Genomic DNA, 20,504 nt, shown 5'->3' with positions numbered 1-20,504 from the left:
TCCTTTCTAGCAACTATTTTAAGGCATTTTATCTGTGCTGGCGTCAGTTGTTGCCACCCAGAGTAATCTCCTTTTACAGAAAAATAAAAAGGCTCCATGAGATTATGTAAAGTCAACCAGGAATAGAAATGAATATAAATACCAAGGCAAAGATTGACTGGTAACATTCAGACAGGATGTAATCCTTGGGAAGCGACGCTTGGATGCCTTCAGTAGGAATTCTGCCATTTGTACGAGAACTGCAACATCCTGAGCTGAGCATTTAGGCAGATTTGGGGCCAGGATCTGGAGAGGCTGGGGCAGCAGCAGCAGCTTTGGAAGGGATGTGGGCTGGAGGATCCCAGTTAGGACTGAGCTCAAACACGTAGATTAAAATGTCTCATTTTTAGCACTCTAGCAAAGCTGAGACCTGGTCTTCCTGTTTGGTTCTTAGGGGAGAAAAAAGTAAGTTATTTCAGTAAATCCCAGGTTTTCCCAGTTTTCATGCTTTCTAAAGACAGCCCTTTGGTTTTTTTGGTTGGGTTTCTTTCCTCTGTGTGTTTGTGTGCGATTTTAATTCTCTTCCCTCCATCACCATCATTTCTCTGCCTCGTGGAATGAACGGCCTGAAGCAGAACCTGAGTGTGACTGGAATCCTGACCCTAATCACACAACCCCTGATTGCAGGGAAAAGCTTGGCAGAAATTAGCTGGAGCTTCCAGTTCTAATGAAGCCAGAGAGTTTCCATGCAGGAGAACCAAGCTCACCCCAATCACTGCCACTGGCTCGGTGGAGCTGCCCAGGGCCCCCAGTTCTCTTTGGGCTGCAATTGCCAGAGCTTTAATTTCCATCTTTGTGGTACCTTTTCCTCATAGTGCTGCTGGACATGATTAGCTGCTTGCAAAGAAAATTGCAGGGAGAGCAGGCAGAGATTTGAGGTGATTTGGCTCTGCAGTGCTCGGGAGCTCACGGATCTCACCTCAGCTCAGGTCGTTCTGAAAAGGGAAATTTTCATGTTTCTCTGAAATTGCCCGTATTTCTGCTCGCCTATTACAGTGTTTTGCAACTTATCTGTAAGAAAAGCTGACACAAAAGGGCTGCCACAGCTGGCACTGCCCTTCCACACCCTGGGAAACTCCAGACCTGGAGCAGTGAGGGAGCAGAGCCAACAACTGGTTTGCTCGAGGGAAAGGAGTGATTAGCACTTCACACCAGCTCATGTGAACGGGGCACATGAACACCCTCCTACCACACATCATGATGACACCTGTGAGGAAATGGCTCTGCAGCCCTTTTTTCCCCCTGAATCCCGTGTTGCAGAGCCCGTGAGCTCCTCCGAGTCCCATAATCGTATTCCAAGCACGCAGAGGTCACACCACCCTTCCCAAGGCACTGCTTCTGCCTGGGACAAAATGTCTCCTGTGTGGGCCATTACAGAGCAAGGAATAAACCAGAACAGGGGGAAAGCAGTGCAGTAGATTAAGCAAAATACAGTGAAGTGCTTCTTGGAGCAGAATGTGCATAAGCGCTTCCTTGACTGATGGCTCGGAATCTCGTTAAATCGGATGAAACTGCTGAAAGGACTTACCTGGCTCCTGAAAAATCGATGTAAAAAACTTTTTAGGCACTTCACAGCACATTTCTTGTCGATTTATGGCTCCTGGGAGCCCGTGGAGCAGCAGGGTCCTGCCCTCCCCCTGCCCGTGGTGTGGGGTCTCCTCAGCCACCAACGCTCAGGGTCTTACTGGGGTCCAGCACAGGGATTCCCAGCACAGGGATTCCCAGCACAGGGATTCCCAGGCACCTTAACATGGAGCTGACACTCAGACACTCCTTCCACAGGGGTCAGGCAGCTGGGCATCTGACAGTGAGCACTGGACAGCTCTCCCTCCTGGTCCCATTCCCACTCCAGGTCCCTCTGTGTGGCACCGTGCCCTGCTGGCAGCTGCTCTGACACAGCTCAGGGGGTGATTCCACACTCAACAATTCAGATCCCCAGAAAAGCACGAGCAGGTCTGTAGGCAGGTCACAGAATCACAGAGTGTTCTGAGTTGGAAGGGACCCACCAGGACCATGCAGTCCAATTTTGGAGTGAACAGCCTACAAGGGATCAAACACACAACCGTGGTGTGTTGATCTACATTAGAGATGAATTTTTAACCTATCTTGTTTAGCACTAGTTACTTTAAATATCTACAAATTTGGCCCTAAGTCACAACTGAAAATATTATCTTCTATCCCCTCCCCAAATCTCTCTGTCCATTAGATCAAATCAGAAACTCAAAGTAATGAATGCAAAAGATGTCAATGCCAACCCAGCATCTAAAACCTGTGTTTTATACACTGGAACTCTCACACAGAGGAGAATAAAGTTTAAAATAGACCTCAAGTCCCCATAATTAAGAAATTTGTGACAATACACTCTCTGAACACGAAAAGCCAAAGGCACACTCCACTTCTAATTCATTCCACTAGTTACAAACAATACAGATGCTTCAGACCAGGGAATTACATTCTCTCACCCTCCAAGCACAGCAATAGGAATGAACAATGGGATGTGACTATGATGGAACACCAGCCTTTACAGCTAAATTCCAGCCCAGGAGCCTTCCTGCACAGCCTCCCTCACTGGTGCCACTGCAGAATCCAGGAGTACGGTGCTCTCTGGAAAATAATCCATCTTCCTCCTTCTCCCAGGCTCTCATCCACCAACCTGTGATGAGAAATCCTCGTGCCTCTTGTTTCTGTAGCAAGATGCTCCTGAATTATCTGCACATGGAGCAGTAATGATGAGGTGGAGGAGAAAATGGAGCAGCAATGATGAGCTGCAGGATAAAATGCCACCGAGTTGAAGGTTTCTAAAGATTTCCTGGGTGAAATCAATGTGTCCTCCAGCCTTGGCAGGCTGTACCTGTGTCCTCAGGTGCAGTGCAGGGACATACCAGGTTTTATTGTCCTGTGGCCACTCGGGAGACGGTTAAAAGCTGCCAAGGACAGCAAAGCTTCCTCCTGCCCATGGTTACTGAGATAAAACTGTGCCCTGTTTTGAGCATTCCCTGGTTCCAGGAGCTCAGCACTTCCCTCAGGTGGGTGTGTGGCCACTTGCAGAGCTCCAGGTCTTGCAGGGGGTTAATTTGGGGTTGATGTGTCTAATTGGGGCTGGCACAGCCAGGGGTGGGGTGGTTGCTTTCACCTCCAAGGAAGTGGGATATGAAGGAAGTTCAGAGTTTCATCAGGAACTGGAGGGTTGGGACAAGGAGGAAGGGGTTCAAACTCAGAGTAGGTTAAATATTGGGCAGAAATATTTAACCCTGTGAGGATGATGAGGGGTTTGAATGGAATTCCCAGAGAAGCTGTGGCTGCCCTATCCCTGGAAGTGTCCAAGGCTGGGTTGGAGCAACCTGGGCTAGTGGAAGGTGTCCCTGCCCATGGCAGAGGGGTAGAACAAGATGATCTTTAAGGTCCTTTCCAACCCAAACCATTCCATGATCCTAAGTAAATACACTTCCTTAGTATAAATACTGTAAATATATCACATTTGGCTGCTGCCAAAAGTCACAAGACTCCAGGAGTTGACCCACCCCAGGAATGAACACACATTGCTCATCCTACCCCTGGATATTCCTGGAGGCAGGCTGGATCCTGGGGACCCCTCATCCACCCCAGGGACCAGCAGTGCTCTTTGGCTCACCTAGTGCCTCCTCTTCCCTCTGTCTTGCTCCTGATCCACAGCCAGGGATCAAACCTTGCAGAATTAAAACTCAGCTCTTGTGGCTCCCAGTGACTCTCCCCTTCCCTTTCCAGATTATCCCGACTAACGTCTGAGAGTGGACAAACAAAAGCTGTTTGCCAGCTGACACAACGTGGGAATGAGCAGCAGTGTGCCAAACAGATCTCAAATTAAAACACAACCAAACCCAAAATGAACCAAACCCCACCAGCCCTGAGATGAGAATCTGTTTGACCACGTCTGGAGTTGATTTATGGTCCTTCGGTGATTTCATCAGGAACCTGAAATAAAGATATCTGAGATTTGCATATGTCTGTGTTACACACTGAAATCAGCAGGCCTTCCACGTCTTTTATTAAGAAAGCACAGATAATGAGTGAAAGAAAATGCTAATTTTATTTGGTGGCTCCCTCTCCATTCAACTTCCTTGATCAGAGAGACAAATTAAGAAGGATAGTGAGTTTATCCAGGAGCCATTTGTTAGACATCTTCCCAAATCAATGCCTGACACAATGGAGTATCTTTTTGCAATAGAATTTTATTTGTCATGTTGGGCCAGAAGCATCAGTTAATAATTCACTCCACAGTTCCATAAAGCTCTGTCTCTATCTTTCACACAACCTTGCAGCTTCACAGGCTGTTGTTAAGAGTAGCTTAAAATAGTCTGTTATCAGTCCTGACCGTCGCTGTTATAACTCAAACAGATGCACTATCTCTGATCATTCTGACAAGGAAACAAAATAAACAACCCAGTAACTTTGAAAAGGACATGGACACACTGAATATATCCCAGGAACGGGCTCTCACTCCAGAGATCAGGGCAGGAAACATGGAAAAAAGGGCAAATCAGCAACAGAACCGCTGCCCTGACCTTGTTATCAGAGAATCACAGAGCCATGGGATGCTTTGGGTTGGAAGGGACCTTAAAATCATCCCATTCCACCCCCTGCTAGGGGCAGGGACACCTTCCACTAGCCCAGGTTGCCCCAAGCCCCATCCAACCTGGCCTTGGACTCATTTCTGAGTCAGGTCTGGATTTTCTGTTTTCCCACATCCTTGCCTGCTGCCACATATTCATCTGGTTTGGATGCCAGGGTTCAGAAAAGTCACACTCAGGTCAAGATACCTGGAATTAGTATGATTGGAGTGTACAGGTAAATATTCCAACTGTCCAGGCTTAGTGATCTGCCACGTCCCCCAGAGACGTCTCGAAAGAACAGAATAAAAACATCAAGTAAGAAAACGAGTTCAGAAATGGCACCTCCGGAGTCAAACACACTGTTCTTAATTCTGCAGGGTCAAGACACTTCCCACATTCAATCACAAATATGTCATCTCTGATTTAGCTCAGCCTGCTGATTTGCAGCTCCTGGAGCAGGAGTGAGCTCCGAGGGCCAGCCTGGACTGCACTGCCCTGCAAAGGCAACAACCTGCCCAGGCCCCGAGTCTTCAGGCCAACAAATCACATTTTTTGTCTGGGAACAGCAAAACAAACCCTGGGACAGATTCCTGCACACCCCAGGCCCTTCCCACAGCTCATTCCAGGTGCTCTCTCCTGTGGGAGGTCAGGCCCTGGCAGGTGAACACTTCACCTGAGCATCTCAGAGATGTTCTGCTCCCCAGAGGGCAGCGAGGCTTTTATCCCATAAAGCCCTGACAGAGCCATTCCCACTGCAGGGATCTGCTCCCTTAAGCCTTTACAGAAGGTCGACAGATCCAGCAAGGGAGGGAGGGGGCTTTGCTGAGCCCAGAGGTGAAGGAGACTCCAGAGGTGAAGGAGACTCCAGAGCTCAGGGAGTTCCTTGGGTTTCTGGATGACAGAAACTTGGGGCTGAGAGAGTTGAGATTGGAGAGCTCAAGGGTCCAGAGAGGACTCAGAGACCCTTCCAGTGCTTAGAGGAGCTCCAAGAGAGCTGGAGAAGGATTTTGGACAAGGGTCTGGAGGGACAGGACACAGGGAATGGCTTCCCACTGCCAGAGGGCAGGAAGAGATGGGATGTTGAGGAGAAATTCCTTCCTGTGAGGGCAGTGAGGGGCTGGGATGGAATTCCCAGAAAAGCTGTGGCTGCCCCTGGATCCCTGCAAGTGTCCAAGGCCAGGTTGGACGGGGTTTGGAGCAACCTGGGCTAGTGGAAGGTGTCCCTGCCCCTGGCATGGGATGGCACTGGATGGGCTTTGAGATCCCTTCCAACCCAAACCATTCTGGAATTCTGTGATTCCATGATATTTCCCTCTCCAGGCCTGTGTTGTCCGTGGTCAGTTGAGTTTGTTGGTGGAGCAGTGACAGAACCTGGGGCTGTCCCTCCTTCTGGACACAAACCCTCCAGGGAGCCCCGGGGTGTCCCTTCCCCTCCTGCTGCCCAAGCTCTGTAGGAACAATCCCCATGGAACCCCAGGAAATGGGGAATTCCTGGGCCAGGAAAGCAGGACAGCCCTGGCTGTGGGGCAGGCACAGCACTCCGAGATGCAGGGAGGACACTGATAATGCAATTTAACTTGGAGCACAACAGGAGCTCCTCAAATCCTTCGACTTTGGCAGTTCCTGTCCCTGTGGAATTGTCTGCACGGGGCCAGCAAGGAGGGACTTTGTTTACAGACTAAACAAACACAACATGGCAGAGTGAAGAAAACAGTCAAATCCACCCAAATTCATCATCTCACTCTTGTCCTCTTCCTTTAAAACACAGGATACGCAGCCAGATGGGAGTTGGGAGCAAAATCCATATGCTTTCCCTAAAAAATCCCACAGAAAACTCTCTGGACTGTATTTGTGGAATTAATGAGATGAGTGGCAAACATTACAGATTTGTCATGTGCACGAGGAGTGTTGCCATAACCAGCACTGAGTTACTCATCACCAACTCTGCCAGTACAAGTTTAATATTCCCAGCTATGAAATAAAACCCCCTCTTTGGCCTGGATGCATTGGGAAAAACACTGAAAAAGTACTGTGTAGAGTCAAACTTTGTGGCACTAACAAAGATTTTATTTCCTGCTGAGCCAAAAATCAGTAAGGCAAGAAAATGGGGAAAAGACATTCCTTGATCTGTGCAAAAATTAAACCAACCACTCGTTCATTCCTATTAGTTTGTAAGAATATCAGTTAAATTCTGAACACTGGGAACAACCTGCAGGTACCACACACAAGAGGATTAATGATAATTAAGGGAGGAAGATGATCATCAAAGGAAGATGATTCTCTAGTTTTAAACTTTGCAAATTTGGAAATAACCAGAGAGCCCCAAAGAAGGGGATTTTAAGAGCACAATTCTGAGAACTACTGGCAAACAGAGGGGACTGTAATTAAGGCAGAAATTAAAAAACAATAGGATGGCAACTTTTATCCTTGTTGTAAATGAGATGTTGTTACTCAAAAGGATTTTAAAATATTTCCTGTTCCACACTCTTTAGCCCCAGGACAGGGATGACTCTCCGTTTTTGCTTTTAAAGGGTGAAGCAAATGAAGTCCAGTGTTATTTTTCCATCTCTCTGCTCTAAACTCTCTGCCTGCTCTGCATCAGCAGTGTCACAGCAGCTGTTTGTTCCTGGGGAGTCCTTGTCTCTGGATGCCTAAATCAGGTTTCACCAGAGGTGTTTGTGAAGTGGAAATAATGCCCCATTTGAGGGGGGGGTTGGGAATTAGCAGCAAATTAGCTCAGGGAAAAAAAGGAGGAAAATGCCACCAAATTGTCAGATTAAATATAATCTTCATCTATTACAATAAACTCTTTCTTACAGATACACCTTTCATCCTGGCAATCAGCAATTCCCTCCATTGATCCCTGCAGTGATCCAGAAATGAGCTCCAGCAGAGGATTTTAGGGAGGAGAGCTCAGGAAAACTCTGATTTCCCTGCAAACAGAGCCCTGTGTGCCAAATGAACCCCTCTGGAGAAGCTTTGTGGAACCCTCCTCCTCATTACATAAAAGCTTTTACTGGATTACCAGTTCAGCCAAAGCTGCCCAGGGAGATTGTCCCGAACAACAGGACTGGATTTGGGTTTTCCAGCAGCAGGAATCGCTGGGCCTGGGATTGAGCACGGGCTCAGTGCCTGAAAACAGGGTTGGGCTCACTCACTTATCAACTCCGAGTAGAAATCATCCCTCAGATCCCAGTCCCCAACTAGGCTGGGATTTCCCAAAAATTATATTTCCAATCATGAAATCCCAGAGTGGTTTGGGTTGGAAAGGACCTCAAAGCCCACCCAGTGTCCCCCCCTGCCCCGGGCAGGGACACCTTCCACTGGCCCAGGTTGCTCCAACCTGGCCTTGGACACTTCCAGGGATGGGGCAGCAAACCAGGAATCTACACTGCAACGTGCTAAGGGTGCAATTCAAATTCCCAGTTGAAAACTGGCTGCCTTGTAACATCCAAAGGTTCAGATTTCCCTCCCTTTCCTGGGTTTTTCTCCATTTTTTTCCTCCCAGCACCATCAGATTGACCCTGAAAACCTGAGTTCAGCAGATTGTCCTGCAGCAGGACTATATTTATTTATGTTATATTACATTATTTTCAGTATTACCAAGGTCAAAGGGAGCAGAAACCCGTTTAATCCCCATCCCTTTGATGCTGGAGCAGCGGGATCACCTTAAGGGGATTCCAGCCCAGGGGCTGGGAGCCATATGGGAACACACACAACACACACACACTAATCCAGTTTGCCTTCCCTGCCCTCCTCCCTCCCCCTCTGCCCACTGGATGCCCTGGATTTGCCACATTCCAGAGTGACTCAGGCTGGGGTCAGACACTGAACATTCCCGTGGATTACCTGGAATTCTGGGATTAGAGCAGTGCAGGCAGCTGGAAGCTCATCCCTCTCCCCTCCCCCTGCTCCCATCCACTGGTGGTACCAAGTACCACAAAATCCCTGGAAAACACGCAGGAAAAATCCACTCCAGTGCCCAGATCCCACAGAAAACAGATGACAGGACACAGAGTCACCTGCCCAGTGGGATAAAACACCTTGGCAACACTTCCCTGACCCAGATGCAAACACTGACAACAAGAATTCCAGCTCTGGGGGAGGAAGGAAAGAGAGAATAATTCCACCAGACAAAGATCCAGCTTTTCCACCCACTGGGGGGAGGAGGGAAGACACCGATGGAAATCCTTGGACACTTATTTTGGGGGAGGGTGCCCCTAATTTGAGTGTATTTAACCTTTAGCCTGTGGTTTTACCTCCTTTTGAGGAAACCAGGAATAACCCAGTGGATCCCCAGGTGTGAGAAGCTGGAATTGGCTTGGAAAGGTCTCTGGGCTCCACCCAGGTGGAATAAGGGAAGTATTTCAGTTAGAGGGGAGCCTAAACTGGATTATCTGAAGGTTCCTTCTGGCTTTTAAAAAACACAGGGCTGTGGGTGAGGCAGCTGCTGACTTGGCTCAGGGTCCCCTGAGACGCCGAGGAAACAATTCCACAGCACCACCTTATCCAGGAAAAAAAATGGAAATAAACCAGAGTGGGAAAGGTTTCTAATTGTTTATTTTTACCACTGCCAGACAGATTGTGTCCTTAGGGAATGTCACACATTCCTGCTGGCTCCCTACCCCATGGCACGGCAGCAAAACCAAATCCCACAGGTTTGGAGCAGAAATCCCTGTGTGTCCAACCTGCTGCAGCCTCACTTCTGGCACTGGGCTGAGCAGATTCGACTGAATTTTAGGCATTTTATCTTCAAAAAATTACCCAAACCCCTAAATCCCTCATGCACACCCATCTAGTATTGAGTTTTTAGGGAGCTGGAGGTTTTTTAGGGCTCTCCTGGAGTTTATTCTGGTTGTTTCTGTGCTATGGTGGGATGAGTACAAACTGCTGGCAAAGCAGTAAAGGAGCACAGATTTCACATTCCCACAGCACAGGAGAGCACCAAGTACCACAAACATGCAGGAAAAATCCACTCCAGTGCCCAGATCCCACAGAAAACAGATGACAGGACACAGAGTCACCTGCCCAGTGGGATAAAACACCTTGGCAACACTTCCCTGACCCAGATGCAAACACTGACAACAAGAATTCCAGCTCTGAGGGAGGAGAGAGAGAATAATTCCAGTAGACAAAGATACAGCTTTCCTTAAATTAAAACCTAAAGCACCAGCAGGCTTGGAGAATTCCCTTATTAGCTTTGAAAAACTACTGTGCATTAAAAACCCCCTCGGAATGTATTTCACTTCTTCAGCCCAGCAAAGAACCCAACCAAGGCTCTGCCATTTGTTCATTTACAGCAAATATTAACATGGAGCCCAATTTTCTGCCTGACACGATCACTTGAATTTTTACCAAGACGAATGTTTCGAACAGCAAAGAATAATTAAATCATTTTCTACTCCAAAAGGAGCCTCATCATGGGGTTTCACCGTCCTGTAAATCATCTAATGATTTTCTGCTCGTTTAAATATTGCCTCCCCACAGCAAACTGAAAATCTACATATGGAGGGACTTGCAGGAGGGACCAAGTTCCTAAATCATCCAAAGATTTCCTGTTACCTTGGCCTGGGAAACAGGGCAGGATAAGGCATAATCAGCAGGGCCAAATTCCCATCTGGGACGTTCCTTGTTCCCTTCAAAACAAATCATCTGCTACAAAATGAGAAAGGAATTTCCACTTAAATTTCAAAATTTCGAATTAACTCTTCAGTCACTGCGAAGGAAAAACCTCTCAGTTTGCTCAAGGTACTCTCTCTTCAAAAGAAAAGCTTCCAATCAGCTATAAAATATATATATATAACACATGTATTTGATCAGAATATTCAGAAAAGCTTATCTGGAGACATACAATGATTTTAGAATACTTCATATCTGATACAAAGGGAGATAAACCAGCAAGGAGTTGTCATTCTCCCTTTTTCAAGTGGTTCACATGAGAAATGAGCAGCTTCCTCAGAAAATAAGTTCTGTATTTCACTTCCAGTGCAGTTGTGAGGATAGTTTTAGCAAAGGGATTTACAGATCAGGCCTCTTATTCTTGGTTTTGCTCAGAAATTGGGGGTAACTGGTAACAAAAAACCTGACAGAGGAGCATTTGCTGACTTGGGCATTGTAAAAGCTGGATCCTGTGAGTGGATCAGGAATTCTACCAGCACTGAAAGCTCAAAATGCCTCAGTGCAGAGCCTCCTGGAGCCTCCCCAGTGTCAGCTGGAAACTCTGAGGGAGAGATTTGAGGAACTGTCGAGCCCATTGTCATTTTTAATGAAGGTTAAACTGTTCATCCCCAGGTAAATTCACTCCTTGCTGCCCAACTTTACAATCCCCATCCCCCTGAGTCCCCCTGCTCCCTCTCCTGGGGGTTTGGAGCCCTCAAACACCGAGAGGACCATTTCCCTCCTCGTTCTCAGCAGCACTGCAGGACCAGGCTGGCAGGAGGGACCCCTCTGGTTCTGCTGGATCTTGGAAGCAGGGAAGGTCGGGCTGTTTCCCAGGCACCTGTGCAGCAAACACATCCCATGGACTCGTGGAATCATGGAATAGAGAATCACAGAATGTCCTGAGCTGGAAAGGACCCCCAAGGATCATCCATCCAGCTCCTGGCCCTGCACACACCCCCCAACAATCCCTCAGAGCGTTGTCCAAACCCTCCTGGAGCTCTGGCAGCCTTGGGGCTGTGCCCAAACCCTGGGGAGCCTGGGCAGTGCCCAACCACCCTGTGGGGGAAGAATCTTTCCCTGGAATCCAACCTAAACTTCCCCTGACACAGCTCCAGGCATTCCCAGGGTCCTGTCCCTGCTCCCACAGAGCAGAGATCAGGGCAGTCCCTCAGGAGGAGCTGCAGCCCCTGGGGAGTCCCCCCTCAGCCTCCTCTTTTCCAGGCACATCCCAGGTGAGGAATCCTGCTCGACCCCCTCCTAACCCTGGAATGGCTCTGTGACCAGAGGGATGACTCCTGGGCTGGAGGACACAAACAACTCTGATTCCAGCTCACACAGAGTGCTCACAAAATCACAGAATCCTTGAATCCTTAAGACTGGAAAAGCCCTTTAAGATCATCAAGCCCAGCAGCTGAGCCAGCACCATCTCCACATTCAGGTGCCACTGAACAGCCCAGTGTGTGGATCTCACCCACCACAATGGCACCATCCCACCAGGAATGCAGATTAACTCTTGGAACTGCCCAGTTCCTGCAGTTGGACTCCAATTCTGCCTCTCATTCCACACAGTCCCCCCCCCCTGTGCCCTCACAGAGGGACAGTTCAGTCCCTGGCTCTGGAGCTCTGGTGTGTGACAGCACAGCCCAGACTCGAGTCACAGCCCAATCCCCACAGAACAAAGCTCTCCTTTGTCCTGCAAAAGGGAGAACTTGAGAAACTAAAGGAATTTCTCAAGGTCACAGAAGAATTCCGTGGAAATTTCCAGCAGAACCCAGGCACTGACACCCCGGTGACACACAACCTTTATTATGGACTGAGGCTCCCAAATCAGGGGATTATTTTTAATTTCCCTCTGCACTGGCAGGAACAGGGCCACAGGGATGGGACAGAGGCTAAAAGGTCTCTAAAGAGTCGAGTCCTTGGAAGCAGAGCTGCTTTGGGATCAGAATTGCTGTGCCTGGGCTGCCTTAGAGCTGATCCTCTCCCCTCCCACACATCAGGGGTCCAGAGAACGTCAGGGACAGGAACAGCACAAAACCTGCCCAGGCCAAGAAACACAGTTGTCACACTGGTAGAGTGGCAGTGGAGAAAGGAGATTTGTACTTGGAATTCCAAAATAAGTTGATTCCTATAGGAAACTAGTGAGATTCCTTTAATATCAATTGAAATATTTACTTTTTTCTTGCCATAATGAATCTGGAATTCACTTTTGCTCAATGATAAAAAACTGAAGCTGATATACAGACACTGGGTTTTTAAACAAGAGGGTTTTTTTTAATGAGGAGGGAAGGGAGAATACAACAAGTTAACAATGGTTGCAAATGATATTCAAATCTTACTGGAAAGAAAGGAGGAATTGCTTGCTTTTACACACAGCAAAACTGCAACATTGCAAAAGCATCATTATTCTGCTGTTAAAATGACAAAAAAATAACCCTCTGCCCCAAGAGATAGTGCAATTTATTAGGATTTCAGTGCTGAATGCACTTGTCAAATATTTAATCATCCCATTCTTTGCATTAAAACCCGCGCAGAGGGAGTTTGCCACTGGGGAACAGCAACAATCCACAGAAGTGGGGATATTTTTGGAGGACACTTCTCAAGAGGAGCAAGAGATGTGGGCAGGGAAGATGGTTGTGCTGCTGTTGTGGACTGAGGAGAACATTCAGAGTGGAAAATGGGACGAGAGGCTCCTCCAGGCCTGGATTTGCCGAAGGAATGGGAGGGAATGGGTCCAAGAAGATTTTCACCCTCTGAGCTTGGGGGGTCTTTGCAGACAGAAAGCAGGGATTCCTTAGAAAGGGGCATGGAAGCAACAGCCTGTTTGGGAATGCTGGTCCTGAGTCTGCCTGCCCTGGGGATCCCAGGAAAGGAGGGGCTCAGCTGGAAGCTCCCGCTGCTCCGAGTCCCTCAGGAAGCTCCCGAGCTGGCCCGGAGGGATGGGGGGAGCTGCTGGAGGTGACACAGCAGGGCAGGAGCCACAAGTCTCATCCCACTCCTGGATTTTCCTTTGGTTCCCCGAGCTGAGAGACCAGACCAGAACTGTGGGTAACTCGGGATTTGAGTGGAATGGGAATTCCACAGGGAATCTCACAGAGCTGACTCGACTGCTTTCACTTTGAACCAGGCTCTGCTCTCCTACAGAATTCTTTCATTAATTTGTTTTGGAGCTTCTTTTCACAGCCTGATCATTCCTGCTTTGCCTGTCCATGTAAATCACGAGTGCCCAAAAAAGTCTGAGTGATAAAACAGCTGCTCCCTCAGGAACAACCCACAATCCTGACAGCTGACTTTTCCATCAAACTCCATCCACAGGGAAGAATATCAAGTCTGTCCTGTGTGAGGAACTTTGCTGGTTCGTGTCTGCAGAAATCTGTGGCTCCAGACAATATTTATGTTATAAATAACCTGATTGCTGTTTGGCCTCGCTGTGTAACAGAGCACTTGGAACAATCACCACGGTGGAGGGATTATTATTCCACCTTTCTGGGGGTGGAAAGCAGGGAAATGTGTTTCCATCAGTCATTTCACAGGAGCCCAGCTCAGCACCTGCAGCAGAACACCTGCACTGCTCGTTTAGCAGTTCCCTTTCCTCGGGGTCTCAGCCTCTCTTTGCACATCAGGGTCTGGAGCTATTCTAGGAACAGATCACAAAGCTGATTTCTTGACCCTGAGCAGCCAAATTCATACAAGACCTGAGTCAGGAGGCACAAAACAGGCCAGAGAATGTCTGACAATACATCCCAGCCACTCTGAGAGCTGCCCCCAGAAAATGGAATTTCCCTCCCAGGGAAATTCTGCTGGTTCAAATTTAATTTTCTTCTAACAGAAGAACAAGAAAACACCTGCTACTTTCAGCTGAACTTGTTTCAGCCCTTGTACACAAAAGGTTTTCAATGTTTCTGGGAACATATAGCCCAGAAACTGAGAACACCACCACATATTTCAGTTTTATACAGATAAAACACCCTGATATTCCCAGATCCCACGTAAATCTAAGCAATTTTTACTGATTCATCTGCAACCAGCACCAAGTAAACTATAAACCAAAGTGGGTTTCTCCTAAAGGACCTGGTATTCCAGCAGGATGGCCAACTGCAAATCTTGTCCTTCCCCCTGCAAAATGGCAATGTCAGAACTGGGACACAGGTAAGGACGTACCTGGAATTCCTAGAAAAACACAGACAGCATTTGCTTCACAGGACATGACAAGAATTCACCACCAGGACAAGAAAATACTGTTTTACACCTCCTCTCATTCAGTGGTATTCCAGGGAGCATCCTGAGTGTCCATGAGAGAGGAACCACAACAGTGTTTGACTGAACTTAACCCTGGAAATGAGTCGTGTGAGAAACCCTCACTGAGAGGGGAAAAAACCCAATTAATGTCACTGAGACTTCATTCTCTTCCACTAAATCTACTTTGGTTGGAATTCCAGCAGCTCTCCAGCCAACAGGACTGTGGGATTTGCCCAGAGAAGCTGTGGCTGCTCCTGGATCCCTGGAAGTGTCCAAGGCCAGGTTGGAGCAACCTGAGCTGGTGGAAGGTGTCCCTGCCCAGGGCAGGGGGGGGACTGGGTGGGCTCTGAGGTCCTTTCCAACCCAAACTAGTCTGGGATTCCATGAGCTGGTTTAGATGGGATATTGGAAGGAATTCTTCCTTGTGAGGGTGGGGGGACACTGGCACAGGTTGCTCAGAGAAGTTGTGGCTGTTCCTCAATCCCTTATTTAGCCCTGAGATCTCTGGGGAGACCTGAGAGCCCCTTCCAGGGCCTGAAGGGGCTCCAGGAGAGCTGGAGAGGGACTGAGGACAAGGGATGGAGGGACAGGACACAGGGAATGGTTTCCCACTGCCAGAGGGCAGGGATGGATGGGATATTGGGAAGGAATCCTTCCCTATGAGGGTGGGGAGAGGCTGGGCTGGAATTCCCAGAGAAGCTGTGGCTGCCCCTGGATCCCTGGAAGTGTCCAAGGCCAGGTTGGATGTGGCTTGGAGCAACCTGAGCTAGTGGAAGGTGTCCAGTGGAACTGGATGGGCTTTAAGGTCCTTTCATCCCAAACCAGTCTGGGATTCCAGGATTCCTGGTACCAGCAACACTCACAGCAGCAACAGCTGAGCTGAGTGACAAAGCTCAGCAACAACAACACACCACTGACAGGCTTCAAAGCACCAGTTTCTGAGAGTCACGGGGTGTTAATTTTCCCTTAATTAGATACCTGTGATCCAAATCAGCCTTGGGGGACGACTCACACATTACTAAGAAGGCACATGAGCCCCCAGTATCCCAAACCCTTCAGCAGAGGGATTGACTCATCCTGCCCACTCCCAAGACATTCTTAGCACCAGGAGCAGCAGGACTCAGGGACTCCTTCAAAACAATCTATTTTATCTGTTGGTTTAACAATGAATTAAACTTAACAATAAATTACACTTAACAATAAATTACACTTAACAATAAATTAAACTTAACAATAAATTAAACTGGAGGGGGCTTGGTGCAGCCTGATTTAGGGGAAGGTGTTGGGTTGGATCAAGATGGGGTTTAAAGTTTCTCCCAACCCAAACCATTTTGGGAATTCTGGGAATCGAAGTTCCAGAGTCCCTCACAGAAAATGGAGCTCCCAAATTCAGCACACCTGGACTGTCACATGCCATTAACTTCCTTCAGAATCTGAGAGATTAAACAGCCACAAAAGGGACAGAAGAGGAATAATGACGAGCAAGGGTTGTTGTCTACATATGTGAAGTGTCCTAGGCAGGAAAATGAGAATATTAATATTAAAATTAAATTAACCTGAGTTGCTGTGTTACGATTGGTGCAGGGGGAGGGAGGAAAGGGAATGAAAACTGCCAATAAAGGCCCAGAGAAATCTGGAGCTGAAGGGGAGAAGTCACATATTTCCATCTCTCCTCTCCTCTAATCCTGGGTTTCACCTGTGTCACTGACATTTCCTGAGCTAAAAGCACATTAAAACTCACCTGGCAAATCCCAAACAGCCATTCCAGGCCTGAGCCTCGAGTGCCCTTTGTCCAAGTGTGCACAGGGGGAAAATCCAGGAACCACAGCACGTGGGGAAAATCCATTCCAGCCTCGTTTGCCTCATGCCAGCACATCCGACCCTCCCTCAAGAGAGAACTGCTTTCAAACAGTTTGGAAGAAAATGTCCTGATCCAACATAGGGCTGAGCCATCACTGACACTCATGGAATCATGGAATGGTTTGGGTTGGAGAGAACTTAAAGCCCATCCAGTGCCACCCCCTGCCCTGGGCAGGGACACCTTCCACTAGCTCAGGTTGCTCCAACCTGGCCTTGGACACTTCCAGGGATCCAGGGGCAGCCACAGCTCCTCTGGGCAACCTGTGCCAGTTCCCCCCCTCTGGGGGTGTTGGAGCCTCTCAAGTCCTTAATGCTGCGAAAATCATCAAGGGATGGCTTTATTTTGATATTCCAGCAAGACACATTGTATTAAAAACCAAACAAAAATCCCCCAGCACAGTCTTAGAGAAAGCAGGATTATCACTTGTGCCCCAATTGCCACAGGATCACAGACTCACAGAATCATTAAGGCTGGAGAAGACACCTCATCAGGTCCAATCACACCAATGTTCCTCCAGGAGTGCTGAGCCAGCAGACCTGCAGACACAGAGCTCTGCTCCTTCCTGATGTATTTACTGAACAAGGCAAGGAGATCACCAGCAATTGTTCTTTGAGCTGCCTGACAAGTGCAGGGCAAAATCCCTTTTAATTTGTCAGCATTTCCTGATGTCTGGGTGGTGGAAGCCCAGGATACTGTCAGAGGTTTGGGGGATTTATTCCTGCTGTGCGTCCCCTCCTCACACAATTAATACTGGTTTATACTCCATTAAAAAATTGGGCCATAAAACTGCCTCCATGCAGATGATTTGGTCTCCAGTTGTGCAAAAGAGTTAGTGAAATTCAGCCACTTTTATTACCAAGATTGATTTCTTGTTACCATTTCAGCTTCACACGTGCAAACCACCCCAGAGCTGGGCTTATCCAGCCAGCAAACAAGAAAAATCAGAGTGTCTGGAGTCAGTCCTACACTAAACAATTGGAGAGAAATAAATCCAATGGGAGGCTTTGGCAGGAGAGGGGAGGGACAGAAAAAAAGTGACAGGAGAAGCAGCAACATTTCTGGGTCAGTAAACGTGACCTGGTTAAGAACAACAGCCAAAAAGCCCCACATCATACACATAAAGTAAAAAAGAAAAAAAAAAAAAAACAAAAAGAAACCTCTAAATATTCTAATTATATCACAGAATCTCAGAATAGTTTGGGTTGGAAGGGACCTGAAAGGTTATTCCACTTTGAACCACTCTGCCATGGGCAGGGACACCTTCCACTGGCCCAGGTTGCTCCAAGTCCTGTCCAGCCTGGCCTTGGGCACTTCCAGGGATGGGACAAAACCCCTCCAGTGAAGCATTAGAGGCTGAATTGCAAAGAATCCAGTGCCCAGCCCTGGGGCTGGGAATGTTGCTGCTTTCTGGAGCTCCTTTCTGGCCTCGTCAGAGCTGTGAATGATGGGAAACTCTGGCCCCATTTTATTTTCATCCTACATTTTCATTTCAGTCATGCTCATGATTTCTTCCCCTATTTTCCCTCCCCTCCCAAACTTCCTTGGACCGACAGGACCATAAGCACACCGAGGGCAGCAATTACCAACGTTCCAAACTGGAATTCTCAGGTCCCTCCTGAGCTGCAGGGACTCTGCAGCACAAATAGAATGAATCATGTGTGTCCACTGAAATTAAACCAAATACAATACAGCCTAAGTAGAGCCATTCATCACTCCCAGGGCCAAGGGGACTGTCATATTGCACGACACACTGCCTGCATTCTGAAGAGAACATTTTCCCTCTGGACCTCAGGATGGACAGGGAGAGTGGGATGCAGAGCACTCATCACCTGAATTAACCCACAGAAAAAAATCAGGCAGACATAGGGGGACGATTCACAAATTTATTCACAAATAAATGTGAACACCTTGGCATTATTTAGCAGTAAATGTATTTTATCCATCGCAGCAGATACAAGATGATCAAAGAACCTTTTGGTGAGGCAGCAACACAAATGAACGTTCTGGATAAAGATATTTTTTCAAGCTAATGATCCGAGTGCAGGAGACAGAAAGCACATGGATATGAGGAACTGTCAGCTCCAAGCATTGCCCAAATGCCATTGGAGAGGATTTTTTTTTTTTGCAGACAGCACGTTGAAAAGGGGCTTGAAAGAGCAATCAGGGTTATTTTGCAAATTACCACAGAAAATCTGCGAGCACATGGGGAGAAGGCATAAAAGAGCTTGTAAATTTAACGTGGAGAAACAAACACAATTATCCAAGACAGAGCAATTGGAGTTGCTACAATACCTCTGCAATCCATAACGGGGCCTTAATCACTCCAAGGCCGGAGCAGTCGGATAATGAGCAGCTCCTGCCATGTGCTGAGCACCCTCAGCACGTCACAGCAGCAGCAGGAATTGTTCCTGCCAGCTCAAACTGGCAACCCTGGGAGAAGAGAATTCCCTGCCTCTGATTCCGGCCTCGCTGGTTGATTTGTGGGAAACGCACCCGTTCAACCTGTCCCTGTTCTGCCGTGGGTTCAGCAAACCCCAAACACACACAGACACCAAAACAACTCTGCTCTTCCTCCCATCCACAGTATTCCTGAGCTGAATGTCTGACATCCAGGAGAGTTCCCACACGGACACCAGCAGGGGAAGTGGTTTGGGCACCAACAGGAAGGCAGAGCCTGTTGTCCTGGTTAGAACAGCTGGGACCAGTCCATCACTGGATGGGTGGAACCCAAAACTGTGGATTCCAGAGCCTTCCAGGCCATTGCCCACAAACTGTTCTCAACAGACCATTGACACCCTCTGCCCAGAGCAGCCCTGAGCCCTCAGGCTGGAAACTGGGTGTTCAGAGGCCTGGGAGATAGGAGGGTGCTCCTGTCCTCACCCCCAGGGTGGAACTCCCCGCCCTGAGGGAGGGACTGGGCATTCCTGCCTCAACTGGAGGAGAGACAATCTTGGGGGCTTGGGACTTTTTGAACCACTCGTGGGATCCAGAGGAAGACTGAGAGCACCACTCTCAACCAGACTGAGCCCACCACTCTTGCCCAGACTGCACCAGCCTCTCACCAACAGGTTTTTCCCTCTCCTTTTCCTTTGGACTCAGGGGGCCCAAGGAACCCCACTCTGTTCCTGCCCCAGGGTGCTGGGTTATACATTTGGGTTTTGTGGGTTAAAACCAATTGTTTGTCTGTGTAATTGTACTTATTGTATTATTTTATTAAATTGTTCTTCTGACTTCTAATCTCTCTTTTGAGTTGGGTTCATTTCCCCTGCCTGTTTACCTTTAAACCAGCACACCTGTCAGAGGAGGGAAGGGTTTGGTGCTCATCAATACCGACCCCAAGCACCCATTAATAAACTGATTTAATGCCCATCAAATTAACTCAATTAACACCTTCATGACAGCAAAGTCTTATAGACAGTTCCCAAAGAAAAAGGGGAAGATGAAATCCTTTGATCCGAGCTGATCTGGGAACACAAGTTGTGTCGGTTGTGTCCTGGTTTTGTGCTTTGCCCACTGGGTTAAACCCCTGGTGCAGTTGGATTATCCAACTAATTATCCAATTATCCAAATCCTGTGGGCTTCAGTCCTGCAGCTTTGTGTGATTGTACCAGTCACCCCTCACTGACACCTCTGAAGGGGGTTGGGGAACCCACAGGACAATCCCAAACAACTCAACCCCAACCTCAGCTCATCCTAATTCCCTTCTCAATTTCTCCTAAAGGAAGGGAAGCCACCATGGTGTCTCTGCCTTTAAAATCTGCATAAATAACCTGAATAATTGATGAGTTTTGCACTTTATAACCATTCTGCACTGAATATAAATTTTTTATTAAAAAAAAATTAAGAAAAAGGATTGATCCATTCAGAACATTTTTGAGGATGGGGAATATGGAATTGTCATAGAAATGTGGAATGGTTTGGGTTGGAAGGAACTTTAAAGCCCATCCCCAGGGACCATGAACACAGATCCCAGTGTCTGGCATTCTCTGCAGGCTGGGACTGTGTGTTGCAAGGACAGATTGGAATTAGGTGTTTTTCCATCCCTTTCAACTGAACATAATCCAAACGTTTTATGGAGTAAACTTCCAAAAATACCCCCCCACCTGACCAGACTG

General features: G+C 47.9%; 1 protein-coding gene and 1 long non-coding RNA gene across 5 annotated transcripts in view; both read right to left on the bottom strand.

Moving 5' to 3' along the window:
* LRRTM4 (leucine rich repeat transmembrane neuronal 4) overlaps window positions 1-20,504 on the bottom strand; it is a 203,433-nt gene that overhangs the window by 87,796 nt on the left and 95,133 nt on the right. The gene's annotated exons all lie outside the window — the stretch shown is intronic.
* LOC113978274 lies at window positions 8,431-11,808 on the bottom strand. Its single transcript, XR_003537526.1, has 3 exons — window positions 11,637-11,808; window positions 10,191-10,280; window positions 8,431-8,576 (listed from the first exon to the last, which is right to left on the bottom strand). It is a non-coding gene; the product is annotated as an uncharacterized LOC113978274 (long non-coding RNA).

Source organism: Neopelma chrysocephalum, unplaced genomic scaffold (assembly GCF_003984885.1).
Source record: "Neopelma chrysocephalum unplaced genomic scaffold, ASM398488v2 Primary Assembly neopelma1_318, whole genome shotgun sequence".
NCBI classification, from domain to species: domain Eukaryota; kingdom Metazoa; phylum Chordata; class Aves; order Passeriformes; family Pipridae; genus Neopelma; species Neopelma chrysocephalum.
The sequence above is the reverse complement of the archived record's forward strand: the minus strand, read 5'-3'. Positions and strand labels throughout refer to the sequence as shown.